This window comes from Plecotus auritus (genome assembly GCF_963455305.1).
Source record: "Plecotus auritus genome assembly, chromosome: 2".
In the NCBI taxonomy this organism is placed as follows: Eukaryota; Metazoa; Chordata; class Mammalia; order Chiroptera; family Vespertilionidae; genus Plecotus; species Plecotus auritus.
The window spans coordinates 52,596,820-52,605,942 of NC_137771.1; positions in this window are offsets into that span (position 1 = coordinate 52,596,820).

Here is a 9,123-nt window from a genome sequence, read left to right on the forward strand (position 1 = left end):
ATACTTGCTTAATATTATACCAACTTCAGGGCAAAGGCAGTAATCCCAGACCCTCTTGTGACCTGAGTATCATTCATACCTGGGTACCTTCTGACTCTAAAGGCGAGTGCGGTTTCTTACAGTTGTGATGTTGCATCTGCCCAGGGCTCCTTGCCTATCTTCACCATCGGTAATGTGTGTGGAATGCAGGGCTTCAGTCAACATTAAAAGGATCACATTGTACCAATGCAGCGAGGCTTACACAGTTCAAGAGAAGACATGATTGGAAGATGTGTTGTTTTATGTTAATGCTTTACATGCTATAATATATGCTATAAAATTCTAAATGATAAATTTAACATGGCCATAAAAGAGATTAGTTCTTTACATTTTCTTGCATTCTCTGGGTAAGACTTGCATTTGTGGTCATATCAACAAAGCACATTAACCACATTAGAGAGTCATTGGAAGCCCCTATTGATGGGCAGCACTATGGATGTTGCCATGAGATGAGTAATGATGTAATCAGAATTAAATTAATGGCATAAGGGAACTGCAGAGGCAAGAAGATCTATACTGTTTCAATTAAAAACGTTCCAAAATTTTTTTTTCCCCAAAGAACCATAGCATTGTGAATAACAACAGTGTTGCTACCTTTTTCCTTGCAGTGGGAAATTAGCTGGGAATGGTATCTTTAACACAAAGAAATGGATCCTGGAAACCAGGAAAATGTTTCTTGTGCACTGATTAGACATCTATGTTACTACCTTTTTCTTGCCCCAAAACTTATCAGTACATCACTACACTTCACATGGGCCCATGATTTTTGTTAATTACTTTTATAATCAAATTGTTGCTATAGATAGCTTCTACCCTGCCCACCCTGAAATATTTCCCCTAGGACCTTGTATATCCTAGAGGCAACTCTGGACAGAAGATAGTGTTACTAAAACATCCATGGTTATGTCTCTCTTCCATTCAAGAGATTCTGGACAAATCTTGTAGCTCCCACTTTATATTTCCAGACAAAAGCTCCAGTTGTGCTAGCTTGGGTCAGATTCAATCAGCCATGTCAGGTGTAATATACAACCCTGACTGCTAGGAGGCACCCCTGTGGGAAAAGGGTAGCATCAGAGAAAAGAAAAAGCAGTTCATTCCTGTATGAGTTTTCCAGTGCTGTGTAACAAATTACCACAAGCTTAGCAGCTTAAAGCAACACTTTTTTATTATCTCTCAGTTTCTGTGGGTCAGAAGTCTGAGCATGGCTTATTTTCTGCTTAGGATCTCACCAGACAGCAATCAAGGTATTGGCTGGGGTTGCAATTCCATCTGAGGCTCAGGGTCATCTTTCAAGCTCATTCATATTTTTGATAGAATTCAGTTCCTTGCAGCTGGAGAACTGAGGTCCCTGTTTTCTTGCCAGATGTCAGCCAGGGCTTTCTCTCATTTCCTAGAGACTGCCCTCAGGTTCTGATCACATAGCCCTCTCACAAGTTTACTTCTCCAAATTCTGCAGAATTTCTCTACAATTTGTCCCTGCTGCTGCCGCTGCTACCACTACTATTGCTGCTACCACCACTACCACCACCATGCGAGTAATCTTATATAACGTAATGAAATCATGAAAAAATGACTCCATCACCTTTTCGGTGTAATGTAACCTACTCAAAGGGGTGACATCCCATCATGTCCACAGGTCCTGCCCACATTCAAAGGGAGGGTACAACACAGGGGGCAGGAATCTTAAAAGGCATCTTAAAATTCTGCCTACATGGCTATTGAATAGATAGATACTTCAAGAGTTGGCTACTTTAGTTGTCACTCTCAAAGCATTGAGAAATCCTTAATCTTGTTAACTACCCTTTAATCTAATCCCCTCCTTGCTTTTCCCCACCTCCATGTTCACCTTTTTCTCTTTGACATTCTTTTAATAACAAAATGAGTTTATTACAGTGCTTCGGATATTTGTATGGATATTCGTAGACATTCAAGTCTCATGTCCCCCAAATATTCATCTCTGAGAATATTTTATCACACAGATTATTTCTACAATTCAAACTAAATGTGCTAAAAGAAGTGAGAAAATATTATTAAGCATTGTTTACTTAATACACTTTACGATTTGACATTCTTGGAAATTCAGTGGATTAAAAAATGTGAGTTTACATACATACACACTTTACAAATTTCCTACAACTTCAATGTTCTTTTTGTTCTGTGAAAACCATTAATAGGAGATTTTTCCACCTGGTGTTTCAGAGTCTTTTATAAATTAATTATAGTATTTAGCAGCCAGGAGGGAGTGGCGAAATCTATTTAGGTCAAGAAGGCTGGCCCTGCTGGAGACTGAAAGGCAAAGTATATATAAGGTGTCAGCATGTATAAGGTGTCAGCAGTGCTTTCTTGAGCATATATGTTAAAAAAAATGAACAATACTGAGATTACATGCAAATCTTTGGGGAAAATCATTATAATTCAGAAAAAAATTTATTGAAATTTGCCATCAATGTATGGCAAAGATTAAAATTTTAGCTGACACATGACTTCGTATATGTTCCATGCTACAAGAGGAATGGATGCTTGATGCTGACAGCACATTCATTCATTCACTTGTTCAACAGGACAGGGCTAGATATCAGCTATGAAGACAATTTCATAGCCTCTTTTTTTAAGGAGCTCACAGAGTGCTGGTGAATACGGATGTGAAAGAGATGGTTAGAAAGCAGTGTCGTTACGTGTAGTAGAGGCATAACTAGAGGATATTATGGGTGTTCCCAGGAGAAACAACTCTCCCATTTCATGGGTGGGGAAGGGAAATGCATCAGGGTTATTTCATCACCAGTAACAAAACTGGTTAGCAAGTCTGGTTAAACTTCATCCTTTAAGACTGAGACAAGAGTGTGAGGCAAGCAAGTCAAAAGAGGTGTGAAATTTAAGGAGGCACTCTCAGGTGCTCAGCCTGAAGGTGTCACCTGAGAAAGAGTGAGTGTCTCCTTAAATTTGTATATTAGATGTCTGGCTCACCCTAGCCCTCACCCAATTTATTCCTTCAGTCTATAGATGAAAAAAGGAGGTAACCTCAAATGGGTGATCTGATCATAAATTCCTAATTGGGCAGGTCTTGGTGGGGAGTCATACCTCAGGCATGTAACTTTTTAGTAAAAGGTTTATCTTTGCCTGAAGCAAGCCCTGTCTATTGTTTCTGTGCTTCTAGGTTATCTCAAGTTTGAAATAAACTACCCTCAAGACAGCACATAATCTTGTTAACTAATCTAATCCCCTCCCTGTTTTTTCCCCACGTCCATGTAACCTTCCTTACATTCTCTCCTTAATTTCAAATGCATAAAAGAACTGAAAAACTATTATTCTCTGGAGCATTTTGAGATTTTGTTCCCTGGCATACGTTGTCAGTTTGGCTCAAAAAAACTCTTATAAAAACTTTCTATAGGTTTGGACATTTCTCATGTTGACAAGTCCTATCCTTAGTCAAAATCTTTAAGTTTTTCTTTTTCTTTTAGTTTTAGTTTTCTTTCCAATGGAAAACAGTTGAGAAACTCACTCACAATCATGTAAATAGCTAAAAACAATTTAAAGTATACATACTTTTAAAGAAAATTTTCAGTTTAGCAGAAATCAAGTCTTTAAACCATGATTCAAAAACTGAATTGTGCCCAGCTGACATGGCTGTGATTGAGCATCAACCTTTGAACCAGAAGGTCACGGTTCGATTCCTGGTCAGGGCACATGCCCAGGTTGAGGGCTCGATCCCCAGTGGGGGTTGTGCAGGAGGCAGCTGATCAATGATTCTTTCATCGTTGATGTTTCTATCTTTCTCCGTCTCCCTTCCTTTCTGAAATCAATAAAAATATACTTAAAAGCAAACAAACAAACAAAAAGTTGAATTGTTTACAGGGAGCACCAGGCAGTAGCATAAATGAAGCAGGCCTGTGCAAGGCTCTCTAGGCAATGAAGGGAGATTATGATGAGCTGTTCAAAGACCTTCTGTTATCAGAGAATTGCCTGGCTTGCCCTTCTCCTTTGCTAGTGATAGTGGGGTTCTTGGGTCCTTCTATAATAAACATTTCCAGAGGCCCCCATGGGAGGATAAGATGTGATAGAAAGCTTTATTTGCATGGAATTACTTCTCTGGGTATCAAAATTGCCTTTACCTTTAAACCATTCCTAGAAAATGTGCAGCTGGCGATTCAGCAGAGCTGAAAGCAAAGCCAGTGTCCAGAATTTCTGTTCCATAGTGGAGCTGGATCTGGCACAACATCAGGCTAGTGCCAGTCCATCGGTCAATTGTGTGTGGGGTCCTCATGGCTGTGGGCCATGTGGGCGAGTGCAGAGCGAGAGAGCCCACAAGCCAGGAGTTAGGCGCCAGTGGCAAGAGGGGAAACTCCTTTGTTTAGGAGCTTATGTATCTCAGATTTCATTCCCTTACAGTGGCCACACCTACTCTGGCCAATGACCTGTTCCCAGAAGTGACAAACAAGTACGTTCCCTATTTCACCCAGACTTTACTGGGCATGATTTCTGTCACTTACAATCAGGAATTCTGACTCATATAGCTGGAATTTGGTATGGGTCAGACTGGAAGGAGGGCCTCGGAACAAACAAGGCTGCTAGAATAGTCTTCAGATAAAAATCAGATGAGAAACAAAGACAATTTATATCATGAAGCTTTTTTATTTGTTTGTGATGAATGCTATTATAGTTAAGGCATGTGGCTAACAGTTGCTGCAATAGAAAAGGAAATGACTACTTTAAATTGTTCCACAACTCAGAGTAGTGGTTAAAAATCATGGGCTTTTGGAACTAGAATTCCTGCTCTGCTGCCTGCTAGCTGTGTAATATTGGTCAAAGTGCTACCTCTCAGTTTTCTCATCTGTATAATAGGAAAATACACTATATTGTTTTTATCAGTATGAAATGAGTACTATATTTAAAACTCTTTATAAGAAGAGTGTCTAGCCCTAGCCGGTTTGGCTCAGTGAATAGAGTGTTGGCCTGTGGACTGAAGGGTCCCAGGTTCTATTCAGATCAAGGGCACATGCCCAGGTTTCGGGCTAGATCCCAGTAGGGGGCGTGCAGGAGAAAGCCAGTCAATGATTCTCTCTCATCATTGATGTCTCTATCTTTTCCTCTCCCTTCCTCTCTGAAATCAATAAAAATATATTTTAAACAAGTCACTCCTTAAAAAAAAAAAAAAGAGTATCTAGCAATAGAAAATACCGTGTATTTACTGTGGTTATTATTATTATTGTCCTCCAAACCTCAGTTTTATCACAGTAAAGTGAGGATAATATTATATATGTGTGTGAATTTCAAATGAGATAATGTACTAGTATGTAAAATGCTTGACAGTGAATGCCCAATAAAAAGCAAGTATTAATAACTATTAGTAGGAGAATTAGAGCAATTGAAAGTTATGTACCAAATGTGTATTCCCAATTTTCAAAAACAAAGTTATGTGACTAATTTAAAAATAAAGTGCACAAACACACTTCTAAGTAGTACAATGTTGGGATTAATGGTACAGGCATTGGCACCAGTTTGCCTGGGTTCAAATCTTGGTCACCCCTAATAAAATGAGAATAATGGTAGTATCTACTCCATAATGTGGTTTTGATGATTAATTGAGGCAGTCCCTCTTAAGTAATAAAAACCATGTCAGGAAAATAATAAACAATCAATAAATGTTAGTTCTTATTATAGCTCTGAGTCTCAATCACATTCAACGGTGAAAATGAGGATAATAACATCCACCGGACTAGGCTGTTATGTGGATAAAATGTGATAGTGCCAGTGAAAATGTCTAGTAAATAGTAGGTATTTGATAAATGCCAGTTTTAGTTCCCATTTTTATGATTCAGGAGACTACTTGGAATTTTACAATGCCTTCAGGTTATCACTATAAATATCAATTGGATTTCTATGTGTGTGGATATAGGACAGAGAGGATTAGGTAGAATTTGATCAGTGACACACATTAAATGTTGGTTATTGAATACCTATCATTCAGTTGGTGTATTAGCTGTTCTTTTCTTATGAAAGTAGATTGTGCCAGAAATATCCCTTTTTTTTTTTTTTTGTATATCCTTTTGATTCAGGTCACAAATAAATGGCAATTTACTCAATTCAGAGAAGGATAGAAAAGTAGGCTGGTGTTTTAGGTTGTTGCAGCAAACACTGGTGCATAATCTGCTAGAACCGAAGGAGGATGTTATTAATCAAAAAGTGCACAAGGAGGCAAAGAACTTCATTATGCTGTTTTGCTCCCACAAATTGCACCTGGAGCTTTTTAATGAATGTGCCCTTTGGAGACAGGTGGCACTCTGCAAAGTGTAAACCTCTCTAAACCTCTTCTTGTCTCTAACTGACACGTCTCCACGGCACTGTGAATAATCAATCTAAGCCTTAAATGATGTGAAAGGCTTTGATAGAACTATAATTAGTTGAAACTTTTTTTTTTTTTTTTTTTTTTTCTGATCTTTAGGAGTACACATGGCTAGAACTAGGGAGAGAAAGAATATCAAGAAACAGCTGTGGGAAAAATTCACTTATTCATTGTAAAAGACAAGCCTGTAAGAGATGATATTGTGTACTGGGTGAACAAGCACAGTAGATGGCAGTTTAGTAACATACAATATCATTTTCTCATATTTAGAAGTCATCTTTTTTTTTAAAAGAATATATAGGAAAATATGTATCTTAAGTATTATAAATTTATTGTCATCTCTTTTGGGGAAAGGTTTTGTGCGTGATCTCTGATGCTTTAGAGAAACAGAATTGTTATAAATTTGTCACATACCGCACATTATAAAAGGGACATTGGGTACTCTGGGATTTTTCCACCATGTTTTGTTAACAACGGATTCGTTTTGAGCACATATAGATGTTTTTTGATATTTGAAGAGATAAAGCACTTGGGTATGACTCTCAAGTAAAATAACACTACAAACAAAAGTTGAATCCCCTGAAAAACAGGCTGTAATTTTAGCATTTCATGCATGTTTTCTTTAATTGCTAGTTAAAATATTTAGCAAGTTAGGAGAGGTATGGAAAGGAGGCAGAGACAGAGAAGATAAGCGAAGGTAAAATTTCCACAAATTTTTGGATGTTAAGGGGGGAAAGAATAAGAGCCCAACCTTCTCTGAAATAAACTCAAGATTGCGTCTCTTGTTACAGAGGGGTCACCAAAAATGTCCAGGCATTAGGAAAATTTTGATCCCAGAAGAAAATGTTGACAGTTCTTGCTAAGATGGACTCAGACCATTACACAGGCTGTATTGGTTTAATTGAGCATACATTGTACCCCTCAGCAAGAAATCTTACACTGTGCTGCCCTATTTTCTTGGACACCAGGGCTTGACAGATTTCTCACACAAGTAGGCAGTTGAGTGTGATACAATTTTGACATGAAATGTGCTTATACTTAGAAAGCCATTAAACAAGACTTGTTTGCTTATAATTTTCTAATAAAATAGGAAGTCTTCTGTGGAAAAGCAGCTTTAAAAACACATCATAACATTTTAAGTGTGTAGGTCTTGCAACATTTGTTCCAATTTTCTAGTGACAGACACAGAGTAATAAGATTTCCCTAACAGATGCTTAGTGCTGGGTACTCACATATCACTCAAGCTTCCAAGGTTTTAGAAAAAACACACATGGCTTTCTTCACCATGTTACCATTTTGAAAGATGAACTATTGTATATAATTCAATTTTGCTTAATTGAAAAGTATAAATTTTATAAAATATAATTTTTTAAAGTTAATATGATAGAATTAATTGGATATACACCCTAAACAACCCTCAGGGGTGGGCAAACTTTTTGACTCGAGGGCCACAATGGGTTCTTAAACTGGACTGGAGGGCCGGAACAAAAGCATGGATGGAGTGTTTGTGTGAACTAATATAAATTCAAAGTAAAGGAGCGGAGGGGAGAGCAAGAGAACCCTCCGCTCTTTCGGCTCCGCGGGCCAGATAGAACAGCTGAACGGGCCGGATCCGGCCCACGGGCTGTAGTTTGCCCACGGCTGCACTAGATCCTATTCTACAAATTTATGTCCCATATGAGATTGTAATCCTGCATGTCTGGAGAAAAGCTTTAGCCCAGAATTTTGGAGTTGGGAAAGATACTTAGAGGTCATATGTTTTAAATTTATGCCTACTCAGTGGTTCAGCATCAACCTATGAACCAGGAGGAAATGGTCTGATTCCCAGTCAGGGCACATGCCCAGGTTGTGGGTTCGATCCCCAGTACAGGGAGTGCAGGAAGCAGCTGATCAATGATTCTCTCTCATCATTCATGTTTCTATTTCTCTCTCCCTTTCTCTTCCTCTCTGAAATCAATAAAAATATATTTAAAAAAGAATAAAATTATGCATACTTTTATGGATTTTCTTTTTTTTATACCTGAAGGATTTGGATTTAATTAATATTTAAATAATATATAGCAAGCACCATTCAAGTTCCATGTTTTCTTTATCTATTCATTCATTTGTTCATTTGTTCATTCATTCATTCTCTCAATAGACATTTATTGAGCATCTCACATGTATTGGTATGTTCCAGGGACTATGTTAAGGACCAGTGATGCAAGAATAAATATTTCACCACCCTTGCTCTGTGCAGGACCTCAGAGTATAGCTGGGAAGATAAACAAATACATTAATAACTACACCATCCTATCTAATAAAAGAGTAATATGCAAATTGACCATCACTCCAACATACAAGATGGCCACCCCCATGTGGACACAAGATGACTGCCACAAGATGGCCAGCAGGGGAGGGCAGTTGGGAGGGACCAGGCTTGCAGGGGAGGGCAGTCAGGGGTGCCGGGCTGGCAGTTGGGGGGGATCAGGCCTGCAGGGGAGGGCAGTTGGGAGGGACCAGGTCTGCAAGGGAGGGCAGTTGGGGGCAACCAGGCCTGCAGGGGAGGACAGTTGGGGAGGACCAGGCCTGCAAGGGAGGGCAGTTGGGGGAGGGGGGACCAGGCCTGCAGGGGAGGGAAGTTAGGGGTGACTGGGCCAGCAGAGGAGGGCAGTTGGGGGGAACCAGGCCTGTAGGGGAGAGCAGCTGGGAGAGACCATGCCTGCAGGGGAGGGCAGTTGGGGGCAATCGGGCCGGCAGGGGAG